The following is a 21,662-nucleotide window of genomic DNA, read 5'->3' as shown; positions in this document are numbered from 1 at the left end:
TGAGACACATTTGAACACATTTCCCGATCAAATGGTGGATCATAATCTGGGTTCCACATGCATGTTTTAGCTGAAGGAAGAATCACTTAAACCTGGCGAGTTGAGACCCATGGAATGGGTACCATGCAATACGACTTCAAAGGGTCTGCATTTGCTCACCGAACCTCACCAATCCTATCACTGCTGCGTTTATGCTGCTCTACACGCTTGATTCTCTTTCAGAGACATATAAATCCATAGGTTTTAATATTCTCACTAGTCAGGTATATTCTTAGGCGTTTAATATGGGGTGTTGAGTCCACTTCGTTGAGCAAGGGGTAGCTCTTGTCTATTACATATTTGGCTTATGGAACGGTATCTGTGCTAATTTCAATCTCTGGTTTTATGCAGCACCCCAACTCACCTTTCCCCTTAAGCAAGCATAAGTTGGTTTTCTACATTTGACACCCTGTTCTGTTTTGTAATTGAGTTCCTGTGTAGCCAAGTTTACATTCCGAGTAGTAGTGATATCTTATGATGTTTCTTTTTCTGTGTGACTTATTTCACTTAGAATCATCGTACCTGAATCCACTCATTATGCTGCTACGGGCCTGATGACATAGATTTCATTGCTGAGTGATATTGCATTGTACGTAAGTACCACAACTTCTTTATCCATTTTTCACTTTCTGTTATATTGAACTTTTACCGTAAATGAGGTTCTTGTAAACAGAGCCGTCCCAAACTTTGGGGTGGCTGTGTCTTTTTGATTTTAATTTCCCTAAGCTATAGGACCATAAGTGGAAGTGCCCTAGTCTCTGTTGCTTTGTTTCTTAGATGTTTCAGGAAACACCATACACTTCTCCAGAGTGGCTGTTGGCAATTTACATCCCGCCCATCAGCATAACAAGGCTCCCAGTTCTCCATGGCCTGTCCTCCCTTTGTGGATTTTACACTTTTTTCAGATGGCCCTTTTGACAGGGGGGCAGTGAGACTTCATTGTAGTGCAGATTTCCTTTGCAAGCTTGCTTGGTTGGCCAAAAAGGGCGTATGCGTTTTTTCCTGAATATATTCAGGAAAAAACGCATACGCCCTTTATGGCCAAGTGCATCATTGTGGACGTTCTGCCTCTTTTCCTATGCTTTACATGCAATTCCAGTCTACCTCCTGAAATCGGTTTCCTGCAATTCTGCCCCGTTTTCAAGTCCTCTTGGCAGCCTTACTTCAATATATTTTTGGACGATAGCTGTCATTTATAACTCTGCAGGTTTGTGAATGACAGTGCCCCTGAGCTCCTTTCTTCACCTCGCTTTCTTGTGAGCTGGCCGCAACACCGCAGGATTGCTTCAGGCCCTAGTGTGGTTCCGGCATGGCATGCTGAGCCTTTGGTTAATTCCTCTTCCTGGTGGGAAATGAGAGTTAAATTTGCCTGTCCAGACACCTCCTGCTAGTCTCTCATTGGTTCTCCCTTTTCCTGTTCATCTTTCGCAGAAATTGCAAACTGGGCCAAACAGGAGATTAAAGGCACTGACTCTCCAAGTGGGGAGAGTGTTAGTAAAGCGTCTGGAATGTTGCACCCGAGTACCAGGGGATGAAAACTGAGACACATTTGAACACGTTTCCCGATCACATGGTGCATCATACTCTGGGTTCCACATGCATGTTTTAGCTGAAGGAAGAATCCCTTAAACCTGGAGAGTTGAGACCCATGGAATGGGTACCATGCAATATGACTTCAAAGGGTCTGCATTTGCTCACCGATCCTCACCAATCCTATCACTGCTGCATTTATGCCACTGTACACACGCTTGATTCTCTTTCGGAGACATATAAATCCATAGGTTTTAAGATTCTTACTAGTCAGGTATATTCTTAGGCGTTTAATATGGGGTGTTGAGTCCACTTCGTTGAGCAAGGAGTAGCTCTTGTCTATTACATATTTGGCTTATGGAATGGTATCTGTGCTAATTTCAATCTCTGGTTTTATGCAGCACCCCAACTCACCTTTCCCCTTAAGCAAGCATAAGTTGGTTTTCTACATTTGACACCCTGTTCTGTTTTGTATTTTAGTTCCTGTGTAGCAAAGTTTACATTCCGTGTAGTAGTGATATCTTATGATGTTTCTTTTTCTGTGTGACTTATTTCACTTAGAATCATCGTACCTGAATCCACTCATTTTATGCTGCTACGGGCCTGATGACATAGATTTCATTGCTGAGTGATATTGCATTGTACGTATGTACCACAACATCTTTATCCATTTTTCGCTTTCTGTGATATTGAACTTGTACAATAAATGAGGTTCTTGTAAACAGAGCCGTCCCAAACTTTGGGGTGGCTGTGTCTTTTTTATTTTAATTTCCCTAAGCTATAGGACCATAAGTGGAAGTGCCTTAGGCTCTGTTGCTTTGTTTTTTAGATGTTTCAAGAAACACCATACACTTCTCCAGAGTGGCTGTTGGCAATTTACATCCCACCTATCAGCAAAACAAGGCTCCCAGTTCTCCATGGCCTGTCCTGCCTTTCTGGATTTTACACATTCTTCAGATGGCCCTTATGACCGGGGGGCAGTGAGACTTCATTGTAGTGCAGATTTCCTTGGCAAGCTTGCTTGGTTGGCCAAAAAGTGCGTATGCGTTTTTTCCTGAATATATTCAGGAAAAAACGCATACGCACTTTTTGGCCAAGTGCATCATTGTGGACGTTCTGCCTCTTTTCCTATGCTTTACATGCAATTCCAGTCTACCTCCTAAATTCGGTTTCCTGCAATTCTGCTCCGTTTTCAAGTCCTCTTGGCAGCCTTACTTCCGTATATTTTTGGACGATAGCTGTCATTTATAACTCTGCATGTTTGTGAATGACAGTGCCCCTGAGCTCCTTTCTTCAATTCGCTTTCTTGTGAGCTGGCCGCAACACCGCAGGATTGCTTCAGGCCCTAGTGTTGTTCCGGCATGGCATGCTGAGCCTTTGGTTAATTCCTCTTCCTGGTGGGAAATGAGAGTTAAATTTGCCCGTCCAGACACCTCCAGCTAGTGTCTCATGGTTCTCCCTTTTCCTGTTCATCTTCCGCAGAAATTGCAAACTGGGCCAAACAGGAGGTTAAAGGCACTGACTCTCCAAGTGGGGAGAGTGTTAGTAAAGCGTCTGGAATGTTGCACCCGAGTACCAGGGGACGAAAACTGAGAAACATTTGAACACGTTTCCCGATCACACGGTGGATCATACTCTGGGTTCCACATGCATGTTTTAGCTGAAGGAAGAATCCCTTAAACCTGGAGAGTTGAGACCCATTGAATGGGTACCATGCAATATGACTTCAAAGGGTCTGCATTTGCTCACCGATCCTCACCAAACCTATCACTGCTGCATTTATGCCACTGTACACACGCTTGATTCTCTTTAGGAGACATATAAATCCATAGGTTTGAAGATTCTTACTAGTCAGGTATATTCTTAGGCGTTTAATATGGGGTGTTGAGTCCACTTCATTGAGCAAGGAGTAGCTCTTGTCTATTACATATTTGGCTTATGGATCGGTATCTGTGCTAATTTCAATCTCTGGTTTTATGCAGCACCCCAACTCACCTTTCCCCTTAAGCAAGCATAAGTTGGTTTTCTACATTTGAGACCCTGTTCTGTTTTGTAATTCAGTTCCTGTGTAGCCAAGTTTACATTCCGTGTAGTAGTGATATCTTATGATGTTTCTTTTTCTGTGTGACTTATTTCACTTAGAATCATCGTACCTGAATCCACTCATTATGCTGCTACGGGCCTGATGACATAGATTTCATTGCTGAGTGATATTGCATTGTACGTAAGTACCACAACTTCTTTATCCATTTTTCGCTTTCTGTGATATTGAACTTGTACCGTAAACGAGGTTCTTGTAAACAGAGCTGTCCCAAACTTTCGAGTGGCTGTTTCTTTTTGATTTTAATTTCCCTAAGCTATAGGACCATATGTGGAAGTGCCCTAGGCTCTGTTGCTTTGTTTCTTAGATGTTTCAGGAAACACCATACACTTCTCCAGAGTGGCTGTTGGCAATTTACATCCCACCCATCAGCATAACAAGGCTCCCAGTTCTCCATGGCCTGTCCTGCCTTTCTGGATTTTACACTTTTTTCAGATGGCCCTTTTGACCGGGGGGCAGTGAGACTTCATTGTAGTGCAGATTTCCTTGGCAAGCTTGCTTGGTTGGCCAAAAAGGGCGTATGCGTTTTTTCCTGAATATATTCAGGAGAAAACGCATACGCTCTTTTTGGCCAAGTGCATCGTTGTGGACGTTCTGCCTCTTTTCCTATGCTTTACATGCAATTCCAGTCTACCTCCTGAAATCGGTTTCCTGCAATTCTGCCCCGCTTTCAAGTCCTCTTGGCAGCCTTATTTCAGTATATTTTTGGACGATAGCTGTCATTTATAAATCTGCAGGTTTGTGAATGACAGTGACCCTGAGCTCCTTTCTTCAACTCACTTTCTTGTGAGCTGGCCGCAACACCGCAGGATTCCTTCAGGCCCTAGTGCGGTTCTGGCATGGCACGCTGAGCCTTTGGTTAATTCCTCTTCCTGGTGGGAAATGAGAGTTAAATTTGCCCGTCCAGACACCTCCAGCTAGTATCTCATTGGTTTTCCCTATTCCTGTTCATCTTCCGCAGTAATTGCAAACTGGGCCAAACAGGAGGTTAAAGGCACTGACTCTCCAAGTGGGGAGAGTGTTAGTAAAGCATCTGGAATGTTGCACCCGAGTACCAGGGGATGAAAACTGAGACACATTTGAACACATTTCCCGATCAAATGGTGGATCATAATCTGGGTTCCACATGCATGTTTTAGCTGAAGGAAGAATCCCTTAAACCTGGAGAGTTGAGACCCATGGAATGGGTACCATGCAATACGACTTCAAAGGGTCTGCATTTGCTCACCGAACCTCACCAATACTATCACTGCTGCGTTTATGCTGCTCTACACGCTTGATTCTCTTTCAGAGACATATAAATCCATAGGTTTTAATATTCTCACTAGTCAGGTATATTCTTAGGCGTTTAATATGGGGTGTTGAGTCCACTTCGTTGAGCAAGGGGTAGCTCTTGTCTATTACATATTTGGCTTATGGAACGGTATCTGTGCTAACTTCCATCTCTGGTTTTATGCAGCACCCCAACTCACCTTTCCCCTTAAGCAAGCATAAGTTGGTTTTCTACATTTGACACCCTGTTCTGTTTTGTAATTGAGTTCCTGTGTAGCCAAGTTTACATTCCGAGTAGTAGTGATATCTTATGATGTTTCTTTTTCTGTGTGACTTATTTCACTTAGAATCATCGTACCTGAATCCACTCATTATGCTGCTACGGGCCTGATGACATAGATTTCATTGCTGAGTGATATTGCATTGTACGTAAGTACCACAACTTCTTTATCCATTTTTCACTTTCTGTTATATTGAACTTTTACCGTAAATGAGGTTCTTGTAAACAGAGACGTCCCAAACTTTGGGGTGGCTGTGTCTTTTTGATTTTAATTTCCCTAAGCTATAGGACCATAAGTGGAAGTGCCTTAGGCTCTGTTGCATTGTTTTTTAGATGTTTCAGGAAACACCATACACTTCTCCAGAGTGGCTGTTGGCAATTTACATCCCGCCCATCAGCATAACAAGGCTCCCAGTTCTCCATGGCCTGTCCTCCCTTTGTGGATTTTACACTTTTTTCAGATGGCCCTTTTGACAGGGGGGCAGTGAGACTTCATTGTAGTGCAGATTTCCTTTGCAAGCTTGCTTGGTTGGCCAAAAAGGGCGTATGCGTTTTTTCCTGAATATATTCAGGAAAAAACGCATACGCCCTTTATGGCCAAGTGCATCATTGTGGACGTTCTGCCTCTTTTCCTATGCTTTACATGCAATTCCAGTCTACCTCCTGAAATCGGTTTCCTGCAATTCTGCCCCGTTTTCAAGTCCTCTTGGCAGCCTTACTTCAATATATTTTTGGACGATAGCTGTCATTTATAACTCTGCAGGTTTGTGAATGACAGTGCCCCTGAGCTCCTTTCTTCACCTCGCTTTCTTGTGAGCTGGCCGCAACACCGCAGGATTGCTTCAGGCCCTAGTGTGGTTCCGGCATGGCATGCTGAGCCTTTGGTTAATTCCTCTTCCTGGTGGGAAATGAGAGTTAAATTTGCCTGTCCAGACACCTCCAGCTAGTCTCTCATTGGTTCTCCCTTTTCCTGTTCATCTTTCGCAGAAATTGCAAACTGGGCCAAACAGGAGATTAAAGGCACTGACTCTCCAAGTGGGGAGAGTGTTAGCAAAGCGTCTGGAATGTTGCACCCGAGTACCAGGGGATGAAAACTGAGACACATTTGAACACGTTTCCCGATCACATGGTGCATCATACTCTGGGTTCCACATGCATGTTTTAGCTGAAGGAAGAATCCCTTAAACCTGGAGAGTTGAGACCCATGGAATGGGTACCATGCAATATGACTTCAAAGGGTCTGCATTTGCTCACCGATCCTCACCAATCCTATCACTGCTGCATTTATGCCACTGTACACACGCTTGATTCTCTTTCGGAGACATATAAATCCATAGGTTTTAAGATTCTTACTAGTCAGGTATATTCTTAGGCGTTTAATATGGGGTGTTGAGTCCACTTCGTTGAGCAAGGAGTAGCTCTTGTCTATTACATATTTGGCTTATGGAATGGTATCTGTGCTAATTTCAATCTCTGGTTTTATGCAGCACCCCAACTCACCTTTCCCCTTAAGCAAGCATAAGTTGGTTTTCTACATTTGAGACCCTGTTCTGTTTTGTATTTTAGTTCCTGTGTAGCAAAGTTTACATTCCGTGTAGTAGTGATATCTTATGATGTTTCTTTTTCTGTGTGACTTATTTCACTTAGAATCATCGTACCTGAATCCACTCATTTTATGCTGCTACGGGCCTGATGACATAGATTTCATTGCTGAGTGATATTGCATTGTACGTAAGTACCACAACTTCTTTATCCATTTTTCGCTTTCTGTGATATTGAACTTGTACAATAAATGAGGTTCTTGTAAACAGAGCCGTCCCAAACTTTGGGGTGGCTGTGTCTTTTTTATTTTAATTTCCCTAAGCTATAGGACCATAAGTGGAAGTGCCTTAGGCTCTGTTGCTTTGTTTTTTAGATGTTTCAGGAAACACCATACACTTCTCCAGAGTGGCTGTTGGCAATTTACATCCCACCTATCAGCAAAACAAGGCTCCCAGTTCTCCATGGCCTGTCCTGCCTTTCTGGATTTTACACATTCTTCAGATGGCCCTTATGACCGGGGGGCAGTGAGACTTCATTGTAGTGCAGATTTCCTTGGCAAGCTTGCTTGGTTGGCCAAAAAGTGCGTATGCGTTTTTTCCTGAATATATTCAGGAAAAAACGCATACGCACTTTTTGGCCAAGTGCATCATTGTGGACGTTCTGCCTCTTTTCCTATGCTTTACATGCAATTCCAGTCTACCTCCTAAATTCGGTTTCCTGCAATTCTGCTCCGTTTTCAAGTCCTCTTGGCAGCCTTACTTCCGTATATTTTTGGACGATAGCTGTCATTTATAACTCTGCATGTTTGTGAATGACAGTGCCCCTGAGCTCCTTTCTTCAATTCGCTTTCTTGTGAGCTGGCCGCAACACCGCAGGATTGCTTCAGGCCCTAGTGTGGTTCCGGCATGGCATGCTGAGCCTTTGGTTAATTCCTCTTCCTGGTGGGAAATGAGAGTTAAATTTGCCCGTCCAGACACCTCCAGCTAGTGTCTCATGGTTCTCCCTTTTCCTGTTCATCTTCCGCAGAAATTGCAAACTGGGCCAAACAGGAGGTTAAAGGCACTGACTCTCCAAGTGGGGAGAGTGTTAGTAAAGCGTCTGGAATGTTGCACCCGAGTACCAGGGGACGAAAACTGAGAAACATTTGAACACGTTTCCCGATCACACGGTGGATCATACTCTGGGTTCCACATGCATGTTTTAGCTGAAGGAAGAATCCCTTAAACCTGGAGAGTTGAGACCCATTGAATGGGTACCATGCAATATGACTTCAAAGGGTCTGCATTTGCTCACCGATCCTCACCAAACCTATCACTGCTGCGTTTATGCCACTGTACACACGCTTGATTCTCTTTAGGAGACATATAAATCCATAGGTTTGAAGATTCTTACTAGTCAGGTATATTCTTAGGCGTTTAATATGGGGTGTTGAGTCCACTTCGTTGAGCAAGGAGTAGCTCTTGTCTATTACATATTTGGCTTATGGATCGGTATCTGTGCTAATTTCAATCTCTCGTTTTATGCAGCACCCCAACTCACCTTTCCCCTTAAGCAAGCATAAGTTGGTTTTCTACATTTGAGACCCTGTTCTGTTTTGTAATTCAGTTCCTGTGTAGCCAAGTTTACATTCCGTGTAGTAGTGATATCTTATGATGTTTCTTTTTCTGTGTGACTTATTTCACTTAGAATCATCGTACCTGAATCCACTCATTATGCTGCTACAGGCCTGTTGACATAGATTTCATTGCTGAGTGATATTGCATTGTACGTAAGTACCACAACTTCATTATCCATTTTTCGCTTTCTGTGATATTGAACTTGTACCGTAAACGAGGTTCTTGTAAACAGAGCCGTCCGAAACTTTGGGGTGGCTGTGTCTTTTTGATTTTAATTTCCCTAAGCTATAGGACCATAAGTGGAAGTGCCCTAGGCTCTGTTGCTTTGTTTTTTAGATGTTTCAGGAAACACCATACACTTCTCCAGAGTGGCTGTTGGAAATTTTCATCCCGCCCATCAGCATAACAAGGCTCCCAGTTCTCCATGGCCTGTCCTGCCTTACTGGATTTTACACTTTTTTCAGATGGCCCTTTTGACCCGGGGGCAATGAGACTTCATTGTAGTGCAGATTTACTTTGCAAGCTTGCTTGGTTGGCCAAAAAGGGCGTATGCGTTTTTTCCTGAATATATTCAGGAAAAAACGCATACGCCCTTTTTGGCCAAGTGCATCATTGTGGACGTTCTGCCTCTTTTCCTATGCTTTACATGCAATTCCAGTCTACCTCCTGAAATCGGTTTCCTGCAATTCTGCCCTTCTTTCAAGTCCTCTTGGCAGCCTTACTTCAATGTATTTTTGGACGATAGCTGTCATTTATAAGTCTGCAGGTTTGTGAATTACAGTGCCCCTGAGCTCCTTTCTTCAACTCGCCTTCTTGTGAGCTGGCCGCAACACCGCAGGATTGCTTCAGGCCCTAGTGTGGTTCCGGCATGGCACGCTGAGCCTTTGGTTAATTCCTCTTCCTGGTGGGAAATGAGAGTTAAATTTGCCCGTCCAGACACCTGCAGCTAGTCTCTCATTGGTTCTCCCTATTCCTGTTCATTTTCCGCAGAAATTGCAAACTGGGCCAAACAGGAGGTTAAAGGCACTGACTCTCCAAGTGGGGAGAGTGTTAGTGAAGCGTCTGGAATGTTGCACTCGAGTACCAGGGGATGAAAATTGAGACACATTTGAACACGTTTCCCGATCACACGGTGGATCATACTCTGGGTTCCACATGCATGTTTTAGCTGAAGGAAGAATCCCTTAAACCTGGAGATTGAGACCCATGGAATGGATACCATGCAATATGACTTCAAAGGGTCTGCATTTGCTCACCGAACCTCACCAATCCTATCACTGCGGCATTTATGCCACTGTACACACGCTTGATTCTCTTTCGGAGACATATAAATCCATAGGTTTTAAGATTCTTACTAGTCAGGTATATTCTTAGGCTTTTAATATGGGGTGTTGGGTCCACTTCGTTGAGCAAGGAGTAGCTCTTGTCTATTACATATTTGGCTTATTGAACGGAATCTGTCCTAATTTCAATCTCTGGTTTTATGTAGCACCCCAACTCACCTTTCCCCTTAAGCAAGCATAAGTTGGTTTTCTACATTTGAGACCCTGTTCTGTTTTGTAATTCAGTTGCTGTGTAGCCAAGTTTACATTCCGTGTAGTAGTGATATCTTATGATGTTTCTTTTTCTGTGTGACTTATTTCACTTAGAATCATCGTACCTGAATCCACTCATTATGCTGCTACGGGCCTGATGACATAGATTTCATTGCTCAGTGATATTGCATTGTACGTAAGTCCCACATGTTCTTTATCCATTTTTCGCTTTCTGTGATATTGAACTTGTACCGTAAACGAGGTTCTTGTAAACAGAGCCGTCCCAAACTTTGGGGTGGCTGTGTCTTTTTCATTTTAATTTCCCTAAGCTATAGGACCATAAGTGGAAGTGCCCTAGGCTCTGTTGCTTTGTTTTTTAGATGTTTCAGGAAACACCGTACACTTCTCCAGAGTGGCTGTTGGCAATTTACATCCCGGCCATCAGCATAACAAGGCTCCCAGTTCTCCATGGCCTGTCCTGCCTTTCTGGATTTTACACTTTTTTCAGATGGCCCTTTTGACCGGGGGGCAGTGAGACTTCATTGTAGTGCAGATTTCCTTTGCAAGCCTGCTTGCTTGGCCAAAAAGGGCGTATGCGTTTTTTCCTGAATATATTCAGGAAAAAACGCATACGCCCTTTTTGGCCAAGTGCATCATTGTGGACGTTCTGCCTCTTTTCCTATGCTTTACATGCAATTCCAGTCTACCTCCTGAAATCGGTTTCCTGCATTTCTGCCCCGCTTTCAAGTCCTCTTGGCAGCCTTACTGCAATATATTTTTGGACGATAGCTGTCATTTATAACTCTGCCAGTTTGTGTATGACAGTGCCCCTGAGCTCCTTTCTTCAACTCGCTTTCTTGTGAGCTGGCCGCAACAACGCAGGATTGCTTCAGGCCCTAGTGTGGTTCCAGCATGTCACGCTGAGCCTTTGGTTAATTCCTCTTCCTGGTGGGAAATGAGAGTTAAATTTGCCCATCCAGACACCTCCAGCTAGTCTCTCATTGGTTCTCCCTATTCCTGTTCATTTTCCGCAGAAATTGCAAACTGGGCCAAACAGGAGGTTAAAGGCACTGACTCTCCAAGTGGGGAGAGTGTTAGTAAAGCGTCTGTAATGTTGCACCTGAGTACCAGGGGACGAAAACTGAGACACATTTGAACACGTTTCCCGATCACACGGTGGATCATACTCTGGGTTCCACATGCATGTTTTAGCTGAAGGAAGAATCCCTTAAACCTGGAGAGTTGAGACCCATGGAATGGGTACCATGCAATATGACTTCAAAGGGTCTGCATTTGCTCACCGAACCTCACCAATCCTATCACTGCTGTGTTTATGCCGCTGTACACATGCTTGATTCTCTTTTGGAGACATATAAATCCATAGGTTTTAAGATTCTTACTAGTCAGGTATATTCTTAGGCGTTTAATATGGGGTGTTGAGTCCACTTCGTGGAGCAAGGAGTAGCTCTTGTCTATTACATATTTGGCTTATGGAACGGTATCTGTGCTAATTTCCATCTCTGGGTTTATGCAGCACCCCAACTCACCTTTCCCCTTAAGCAAGCATAAGTTGGTTTTCTACATTTGAGACCCTGTTCTGTTTTGTAATTCAGTTTCTGTGTAGCCAAGTTTACATTCCGTGTAGTAGTGATATCTTATGATGTTTCTTTTTCTGTGTGACTTATTTCACTTAGAATCATCGTACCTGAATCCACTCATTATGCTGCTACGGGCCTGATGACATAGATTTCATTGCTGAGTGATATTGCATTGTACGTAAGTACCACAACTTCTTTATCCATTTTTCGCTTTCTGTGATATTGAACTTGTACCGTAAACGAGGTTCTTGTAAAGAGAGCAGTTCCAAACTTTGATGTGGCTGTGTCTTTTTGATTTTAATTTCCCTAAGCTATAGGACCATAAGTGGAAGTGCCCTAGGCTCTGTTGCTTTGTTTTTTAGATGTTTCAGGAAACACCATACACTTCTCCAGAGTGGCTGTTGGAAATTTTCATCCCGCCCATCAGCATAACAAGGCTCCCAGTTCTCCATGGCCTGTCCTGCCTTACTGGATTTTACACTTTTTTCAGATGGCCCTTTTGACCCGGGGGCAGTGAGACTTCATTGTAGTGCAGATTTGCTTTGCAAGCTTGCTTGGTTGGCCAAAAAGGGCGTATGCGTTTTTTCCTGAATATATTCAGGAAAAAACGCATACGCCCTTTTTGGCCAAGTGCATCATTGTGGACGTTCTGCCTCTTTTCCTATGCTTTACATGAAATTCCAGTCTACCTCCTGAAATCGGTTTCCTGCATTTCTGCCCCGCTTTCAAGTCCTCTTGGCAACCTTACTTCAATATATTTTTGGACGATAGCTGTCATTTATAACTCTGCTGGTTTGTGAATGACAGTGCCCGTGAGCTCCTTTCTTCAACTCGCTTTCTTGTGAGATGGCCGCAACACCGCAGGATTGCTTCAGGCCCTAGTGTGGTTCCGGCATGGCACGCTGAGCCTTTGGTTCATTCCTCTTCCTGGTGGGAAATGAGAGTTAAATTTGCCCATCCAGACACCTCCAGCTAGTCTCTCATTGGTTCTCCCAATTCCTGTTCATCTTACGCAGAAATTACAACCTGGGCCAAACAGGAGGTTAAAGGCACTGACTCTCCAAGTGGGGAGAGTGTTAGTAAAGCATCTGGAATGTTGCACCCGAGTACCAAGGGACGAAAACTGAGACACATTTGAACACGTTTCCCGATCACAAGGTGCATCATACTCTGGGTTCCACATACATGTTTTAGCTGAAGGAAGAATCCCTTAAACCTGGAGAGTTGAGACCCATGGAATGGGTACCATGCAATATGACTTCAAAAGGACTGCATTTGCTCACCGAACCTCACCAGTAATATCTCTGCTGCGTTTATGCCACTGTACACACGCTTGATTCTCTTTCGGAGACATATAAATCCATAGGTTTTAAGATTCTTACTAGTCAGGTATATACTTAGGTGTTTAATATGTGGTGTTGTGTCCACTTCGTTGAGCAAGGAGTAGCTCTTGTCTATTACATATTTGGCTTATGAAACGGTATCTGTGCTAATTTCAATCTCTGGTTTTATGCAGCACCCCAACTCACCTTTCCCCTTAAGCAAGCATAAGTTGGTTTTCTACATTTGAGACCCTGTTCTGTTTTGTAATTCAGTTCCTGTGTAGCCAAGTTTACATTCCGTGTAGTAGTGATATCTTATGATGTTTCTTTTTCTGTGTGACTTATTTCACTTAGAATCATCGTACCTGAATCCACTCATTATGTTGCTACGGGCCTGATGACATAGATTTCATTGCTGAGTGATATTGCATTGTACGTAAGTACCACAACTTCTTTATCCATTTTTCGCTTTCTGTGATATTGAACTTGTACTGTAAAGGAGGTTTTTGTAAACAGAGCCATCCCAAACTTTGGGTGGCTGTGTCTTTTTGATTTTAATTTCCCTAAACTATAGGACCATAAGTGGAAGTGCCCTAGGCTCTGTTGCTTTGTTTTTTAGATGTTTCAGGAAACACCATACACTTCTCCAGAGTGGCTGTTGACAATTTCCATCCCGCCCATCAGCATAACAAGGCTCCCAGTTCTCCATGGCCTGTCCTGCCTTTCTGGATTTTACACCTTTTTCAGATGGCCCTTTTGACCGAGGGACAGTGAGACTTCATTGTAGTGCAGATTTCATTTGCAAGCTTGCTTGGTTGGCCAAAAAGGGCGTATGCGTTTTTTCCTGAATATATTCAGGAAAAAACGCATACGCCCTTTTTGGCCAAGTGCATCATTGTGGACGTTCTGCCTCTTTTCCTATGCTTTACATGCAATTCCAGTCTACATCCTGAAAACGGTTTCCTGCAATTCTGCCCCGCTTTCAAGTCCACTTGGCAGCCTTACTTCAATATATTTTCGGACGATAGCTGTCATTTATAACTCTGCAGGTTTGTGAATGACAGTGCCCCTGAGCTCCTTTCTTCAACTCGCCTTCTTGTGAGCTGGCCGCAACACCACAGGATTGCTTCAGGCCCTAGTGTGGTTCCGGCATGGCACGCTGAGCCTTTGGTTCATTCCTCTTCCTGGTGGGAAATGAGAGTTAAATTTGCCAGTCCAGACACCTGCAGCTAGTCTCTCATTGGTTCTCCCTATTCCTGTTCATTTTCCGCAGAAATTGCAAACTGGGCCAAACAGGAGGTTAAAGGCACTGACTCTCCAAGTGGGGAGAGTGTTAGTGAAGCGTCTGGAATGTTGCACTCGAGTACCAGGGGATGAAAATTGAGACACATTTGAACACGTTTCCCGATCACACGGTGGATCATACTCTGGGTTCCACATGCATGTTTTAGCTGAAGGAAGAATCCCTTAAACCTGGAGAGTTGAGACCCATGGAATGGGTACCATGCAATATGACTTCAAAGGGTCTGCATTTGCTCACCGAACCTCACCAATCCTATCACTGCGGCGTTTATGCCACTGTACACACGCTTGATTCTCTTTCGGAGACATATAAATCCATAGGTTTTAAGATTCTTACTAGTCAGGTATATTCTTAGGCTTTTAATATGGGGTGTTGGGTCCACTTCGTTGAGCAAGGAGTAGCTCTTGTCTATTACATATTTGGCTTATTGAACGGAATCTGTCCTAATTTCAATCTCTGGTTTTATGTAGCACCCCAACTCACCTTTCCCCTTAAGCAAGCATAAGTTGGTTTTCTATATTTGAGACCCTGTTCTGTTTTGTAATTCAGTTCCTGTGTAGCCAAGTTTACATTCCGTTTAGTAGATATCTTATGATGTTTCTTTTTCTGTGTGACTTATTTCACTTAGAATCATCGTACCTGAATCCACTCATTATGCTGCTACGGGCCTGATGACATAGATTTCATTGCTCAGTGATATTGCATTGTACGTAAGTCCCACATGTTCTTTATCCATTTTTCGCGTTCTGTGATATTGAACTTGTACCGTAAACGAGGTTCTTGTAAACAGAGCCGTCCCAAACTTTGGGGTGGCTGTGTCTTTTTCATTTTAATTTCCCTAAGCTATAGGACCATAAGTGGAAGTGCCGTAGGCTCTGTTGCTTTGTTTTTTAGATGTTTCAGGAAACACCGTACACTTCTCCAGAGTGGCTGTTGGAAATTTACATCCCGCCCATCAGCATAACAAGGCTCCCAGTTCTCCATGGCCTGTCCTGCCTTTCTGGATTTTACACTTTTTTCAGATGGCCCTTTTGACCGGGGGGCAGTGAGACTTCATTGTAGTGCAGATTTCCTTTGCAAGCCTGCTTGCTTGGCCAAAAAGGGCGTATGCGTTTTTTCCTGAATATATTCAGGAAAAAACGCATACGCCCTTTTTGGCCAAGTGCATCATTGTGGACGTTCTGCCTCTTTTCCTATGCTTTACATGCAATTCCAGTCTACCTCCTGAAATCGGTTTCCTGCATTTCTGCCCCGCTTTCAAGTCCTCTTGGCAGCCTTACTTCAATATATTTTCGGACGATAGCTGTCATTTATAACTCTGCAGGTTTGTGAATGACAGTGCCCCTGAGCTCCTTTCTTCAACTCGCTTTCTTGTGAGCTGGCCGCAACACCACAGGATTGCTTCAGGCCCTAGAGTGGTTCCGGCATGGAATGCTGAGCCTTTGGTTAATTCCTCTTCCTGGTGGCAAATGAGAGTTAAATTTGCCCACCCAGACACCTCCAGCTAGTCTCTCATTGGTTCTCCCTATTCCGGTTCATCTTACGCAGAAATTGCAAACTGCGCCAAACAGGAGGTTAAAGGCACTGACTCTCCAAGTGGGGAGAGTGTTAGTAAAGCGTCTGGAATATTGCACCCGAGTACCAGGGGACGAAAACTGAGACACATTTGAACACGTTTCCCGATCACACGGTGGATCATACTCTGGGTTCCACATGCATGTTTTAGCTGAAGGAAGAATCCCTTAAACCTGGAGAGTTGAGACCCATGGAATGGGTACCATGCAATATGACTTCAAAGGGTCTGCATTTGCTCACCGAACCTCACCAATCCTATCACTGCGGCATTTATGCCACTGTACACACGCTTGATTCTCTTTCGGAGACATATAAATCCATAGGTTTTAAGATTCTTACTAGTCAGGTATATTCTTAGGCTTTTAATATGGGGTGTTGGGTCCACTTCGTTGAGCAAGGAGTAGCTCTTGTCTATTACATATTTGGCTTATTGAACGGAATCTGTCCTAATTTCAATCTCTGGTTTTATGTAGCACCCCAACTCACCTTTCCCCTTAAGCAAGCATAAGTTGGTTTTCTACATTTGAGACCCTGTTCTGTTTTGTAATTCAGTTGCTGTGTAGCCAAGTTTACATTCCGTTTAGTAGATATCTTATGATGTTTCTTTTTCTGTGTGACTTATTTCACTTAGAATCATCGTACCTGAATCCACTCATTATGCTGCTACGGGCCTGATGTCATAGATTTCATTGCTCAGTGATATTGCATTGTACGTAAGTCCCACATGTTCTTTATCCATTTTTCGCTTTCTGTGATATTGAACTTGTACCGTAAACGAGGTTCTTGTAAACAGAGCCGTCCCAAACTTTGGGGTGGCTGTGTCTTTTTCATTTTAATTTCCCTAAACTATAGGACCATAAGTGGAAGTGCCGTAGGCTCTGTTGCTTTGTTTTTCAGATGTTTCAGGAAACACCGTACACTTCTCCAGAGTGGCTGTTGGCAATTTACATCCCGCCCATCAGCATAACAAGGCTCCCAGTTCTCCATGGCCTGTCCTGCCTTTCTGGATTTTACACTTTTTTCAGATGGCCCTTTTGACCGGGGGGCAGTGAGACTTCATTGTAGTGCAGATTTCCTTTGCAAGCCTGCTTGCTTGGCCAAAAAGTGCGTATGCGTTTTTTCCTGAATATATTCAGGAAAAAACGCATACGCCCTTTTTGGCCAAGTGCATCATTGTGGACGTTCTGCCTCTTTTCCTATGCTTTACATGCAATTCCAGTCTACCTCCTGAAATCGGTTTCCTGCATTTCTGCCCCGCTTTCAAGTCCTCTTGGCAGCCTTACTTCAATATATTTTTGGACGATAGCTGTCATTTATAACTCTGCCAGTTTGTGTATGACAGTGCCCCTGAGCTCCTTTCTTCAACTCGCTTTCTTGTGAGCTGGCCGCAACACCGCAGGATTGCTTCAGGCCCTAGTGTGGTTCCAGCATGTCACGCTGAGCCTTTGGTTAATTCCTCTTCCTGGTGGGAAATGAGAGTTAAATTTGCCCATCCAGACACCTCCAGCTAGTCTCTCATTGGTTCTCCCTATTCCTGTTCATTTTCCGCAGAAATTGCAAACTGGGCCAAACAGGAGGTTAAAGGCACTGACTCTCCAAGTGGGGAGATAGTGAGTAAGCGTCTGGAATGTTGCACCCGAGTACCAGGGGACGAAAACTGAGACACATTTGAACACGTTTCCCGATCACACGGTGGATCATACTCTGGGTTCCACATGCATGTTTTAGCTGAAGGAAGAATCCTTTAAACCTGAAGAGTTGAGACCCATGGAATGGGTACCATGCAATATGACTTCAAAGGGTCTGCATTTGCTCACCGAACCTCACCAATCCTATCACTGCTGCGTTTATGGCGCTGTACACACGCTTGATTCTCTTTCGGAGACATATAAATCCATAGGTTTTAAGATTCTTACTAGTCAGGTATATTCTTAGCCGTTTAATATGGGGTGTTGAGTCCACTTCGTTGAGCAAGGAGTAGCTCTTGTCTATTACATATTTGGCTTATGGAACGGTATCTGTGCTAATTTCCATCTCTGGTTTTATGCAGCACCCCAACTCACCTTTCCCCTTAAGCAAGCATAAGTTGGTTTTCTACATTTGAGACCCTGTTCTGTTTTGTAATTCAGTTCCTGTGTAGCCAAGTTTACATTCCGTGTAGTAGTGATATCTTATGATGTTTCTTTTTCTGTGTGACTTATTTCACTTATAATCATCGTACCTGAATCCACTCATTATGCTGCTACGGGCCTGATGACATAGATTTCATTGCTGAGTGATATTGCATTGTACGTAAGTACCACAACTTCTTTATCCATTTTTAGCTTTCTGTGATATTGAACTTGTACCGTAAACGAGGTTCTTGTAAACAGAGCCGTCCCAAACTTTGGGTGGCTGTGTCTTTTTCATTTTAATTTCCCTAATCTATAGGACCATAAGTGGATGTGCCGTAGGCTCTGTTGCTTTGTTTTTTGGATGTTTCAGGAAACACCATACACTTCTCCAGAGTGGCTATTGGCAATTTACATCCCGCACATCAGCATAACAAGGCTCCCAGTTCTCCATTCCCTGTCCTGCCTTTCTGGCTTTTACACTTTTTTCAGATGGCCCTTTTGATCGGGGGCAGTGAGACTTCATTGTAGTGCAGATTTCCTTTGCAAGCTTGCTTCGTTGGCCAAAAAGGGCGTATGCGTTTTTTCCTGAATATATTCAGGAAAAAACGCATACGCCCTTTTTGGCCAAGTGCATCATTGTGGACGTTCTGCCTCTTTTCCTATGCTTTACATGCAATTCCAGTCTACCTCCTGAAATCGGTTTCCTGAAATTCTGCCCCGCCTTCAAGTCATCTTGGTAGCCTTACTTCAATATATTTTTGGAGGATAGCTGTCATTTATAACTCTGCATGTTTGTGAATAACAGTGCCCCTGAGCTCCTTTCTTCAACTCGCCTTCTTGTGAGCTGGCCGCAACAACGCAGGATTGCTTCAGGCCCTAGTGTGGTTCCGGCATGGCACGCTGAGCCTTTGGTTAATTCGTCTTCCTGGTGGGAAATGAGAGTTAAATTTGCCCGTCCAGACACCTCCAGCTAGTCTCTCATTGGTTCTCCCTATTCCGGTTCATCTTACGCAGAAATTGCAAACTGGGCCAAACAGGAGGTTAAAGGCACTGACTCTCCAAGTGGGGAGAGTGTTAGTAAAGCATCTGGAATGTTGCACCCGAGTATCAAGGGACGATAACTGAGACACATTTGAACACGTTTCCCGATCACATGGTGGATCATACTCTGGGTTCCACATGCATGTTTTAGCTGAAGGAAGAATCCCTTAAACCTGGAGAGTTGAGACCCATGGAATGGGTACCATGCAATATGACTTCAAAGGGTCTGCATTTGCTAACCGAACCTCACCAATCCTATCACTGCTGCGTTTATGCCGCTGTACACACGCTTGGTTCTCTCTCGGAGACATATAAATCCATAGGTTTTAAGATTCTTACTGGTCAGGTATATTCTTAGGCTTTTAATATGGGGTGTTGAGTCCACTTCGTTGAGCAAGGAGTAGCTCTTGTCTATTACATATTTGGCTTATGGAACGGTATCTGTGGTAATTTCCATTTCTGGTTTTATGCAGCACCCCAACTCACCTTTCCCCTTAAGCAAGCATAAGTTGGTTTTCTACATTTGAGACCCTGTTCTGTTTCGTAATTCAGTTCCTGTGTAGCCAAGTTTACATTCCGTGTAGTAGTGATATCTTATGATGTTTCTTTTTCTGTGTGACTTATTTCACTTAGAATCATCGTACCTGAATCCACTCATTATGCTGCTACGGGCCTGATGACATAGATTTCATTGCTGAGTGATATTGCATTGTACATAAGTACCACAACTTCTTTATCCATTTTTCGCTTTCTGTGATATTGAACTTGTACCGTAAACGAGGTTCTTGTAAACAGAGCCGTCCCAAACTTTGGGGTGGCTGTGTCTTTTTGATTTTAATTTCCCTAAGCTATAGGACCATAAGTGGAAGTGCCCTAGGCTCTTTTGCTTTGTTTCTTAGATGTTTCAGGAAACACCATACACTTCTCCAGAGTGGCTGTTGGCAATTTTCATCCCGCCCATCAGCATAACAAGGCTCCCAGTTCTCCATGGCCTGTCCTGTCTTTCTGGATTTTACACTTTTTTCAGATGGCCCTTTTGACCAGGGGGCAGTGAGACTTCATTGTAGTCTAGATTTCCTTTGCAAGCTTGTTTGGTTGGCCAAAAAGTGCGTATGCGTTTTTTCTTGAATATATTCAGGAAAAAACGCATACGCCATTTTTGGCCAAGTGCATCATTGTGGACGTTCTGCCTCTTTTCCTGTGCTTTACATGCAATTCCAGTCTACCTCCTGAAATCGGTTTCCTGCAATTCTGCCCCGCTTTCAAGTCCTCTTGGCAGCCTTACTTCAATATATTTTTGGACGATAGCTGTCATTTATAACTCTGCAGGTTTGTGAATGACAGTGCCCCTGAGCTCCTTTCTTCAACTCGCTTTCTTGTGAGCTGGCCGCAACACCGCAGGATTGCTTCAGGCCCTACTGTGGTTCCGGCATGGCACACTGAGCCTTTGGTTAATTCCTCTTCCTGGTGGGAAATGAGAGTTAAATTTGCCCAACCAGACACCTCCAGCTATTCTCTCATTGGTTCTCCCTATTCCGGTTCATCTTACTCAGAAATTGCAACCTGGGCCAAACAGGAGGTTAAAGGCACTGACTCTCCAAGTGGGGAGAGTGTTAGTAAAGTGTCTGGAATGTTGCACCCAAGTACCAAGGGACGAAAACTGAGACACATTTGAACACGTTTCCCGATCACACGGTGGATCATACTCTGGGTTCCACATGCATGTTTTAGCTGAAAGAAGAATCCCTTAAACCTGGAGAGTTGAGACCCATGGAATGGGTACCATGCAATATGACTTCAAAGGGTCTGCATTTGCTCACCGAACCTCACCAGTCCTATCACTGCTGCGTTTATGCCGCTGTACACACGCTTGATTCTCTCTCGGAGACATATAAATCCATAGGTTTTAAGATTCTTACTGGTCAGGTATATTCTTAGCCGTTTAATATGGGGTGTTGAGTCCACTTCGTTGAGCAAGGAGTAGCTCTTGTCTATTACATATTTGGCTTATGGAACGGTATCTGTGCTAATTTCCATCTCTGGTTTTATGCAGCACCCCAACTCACCTTTCCCCTTAAGCAAGCATAAGTTGGTTTTCTACATTTGAGACCCTGTTCTGTTTTGTAATTCAGTTCCTGTGTAGCCAAGTTTACATTCCGTGTAGTAGTGATATCTTATGATGTTTCTTTTTCTGTGTGACTTATTTCACTTAGAATCATCGTACCTGAATCCACTCATTATGCTGCTACGGGCCTGATGACATAGATTTCATTGCTGAGTGATATTGCATTGTACGTAAGTACCACAACTTCTTTATCCATTTTTCGCTTTCTGTGATTTTGAACTTGTACTGTAAAGGAAGATTTTGTAAACAGAGCCGTCCCAAACTTTGGGTGGCTGTGTCTTTTTGATTTTAATTTCCCTAAGCTATAGGACAATAAGTGGAAGTGCCCTAGGCTCTGTTGCTTTGTTTTTTAGATGTTTCAGGAAACACCATACACTTCTCCAGAGTGGCTGTTGTCAATTTACATCCCGCCCATCAGCATAACAAGGCTCCCAGTTCTCCATGGCCTGTCCTGCCTTTCTGGATTTTACACTTTTTTCAGATAGCTGCTTTTGACCAGGGGGCAGTGAGACTTCATTGTAGTGCAGATTTCCTTTGCAAGCTTGCTTGGTTGGCCAAAAAGGGCGTATGCGTTTTTTCCTGAATATATTCAGGAAAAACGCATACGCCCTTTTTGGCCAACTGCATCATTGTGGACGTTCTGCCTCTTTTCCTATGCTTTACATGCAA

This window comes from Orcinus orca, chromosome 2 (assembly GCF_937001465.1).
Source record: "Orcinus orca chromosome 2, mOrcOrc1.1, whole genome shotgun sequence".
In the NCBI taxonomy this organism is placed as follows: domain Eukaryota; kingdom Metazoa; phylum Chordata; class Mammalia; order Artiodactyla; family Delphinidae; genus Orcinus; species Orcinus orca.
Note: the sequence above shows the minus strand (reverse complement) of the source record.